The sequence below is a fragment of the Mandrillus leucophaeus genome, unplaced genomic scaffold (assembly GCF_000951045.1).
Source record: "Mandrillus leucophaeus isolate KB7577 unplaced genomic scaffold, Mleu.le_1.0 Scaffold703, whole genome shotgun sequence".
Taxonomy (NCBI): Eukaryota; Metazoa; Chordata; class Mammalia; order Primates; family Cercopithecidae; genus Mandrillus; species Mandrillus leucophaeus.
The window spans coordinates 141607-142062 of record NW_012107620.1 but is presented as its reverse complement, the minus strand read 5'-3'; the positions used below and the strand labels follow the sequence as shown (position 1 = coordinate 142062).

The window sequence follows — 456 nt, the reverse complement described above, 5'->3', positions numbered from 1 at the left end:
TTTTTTTTTTTTTTTTTTTAAGTGTTGTGGTCTCACTCTGTGGCCTGGGCTGGAGTGCAGTGGCGTGATCATAGCTCACTGCAGCCTCAACCTCCTGGGCTCAAGCAATCTTCTCGCCTCACCCTTCCAAGCAGCTAGGACTACAGATGCACGCCACCATGCCTGGCTGTTTTCAGATTTTTTGTAGAGGCAGAGTCTTGCCCAGGCTGGTCAAGAACGCCAGGTTTCAAGCGTTCCTCCTGCTTCTGCCACCTGAAAGTGCTGGGATTGCAGGCAGGAGGCACCGCACCTGGCTCTGAGTGTTTGGTGAAGGAAAGTAATTTGGAGGCAGCGGGAACAGAATCGAGAGAGCACGGGAGTTGGCAGGTGATCTGGATGGAAATGGTTGAGGGTTTGTTAGCATAATTGCTTAAGGACACCTGCTCAGGAGGCTGGGGTTTGATCTTGGCTCAGTCA

At 51.8% G+C, this 456-nt stretch overlaps 1 protein-coding gene across 1 annotated transcript in view; it reads left to right on the top strand.

The window, feature by feature from the left end:
• Positions 1-456, top strand: part of NDE1 (nudE neurodevelopment protein 1) — a gene marked incomplete at its 5' end in the record, with an annotated part of 72109 nt that overhangs the window by 34362 nt on the left and 37291 nt on the right. The window lies entirely within an intron of this gene.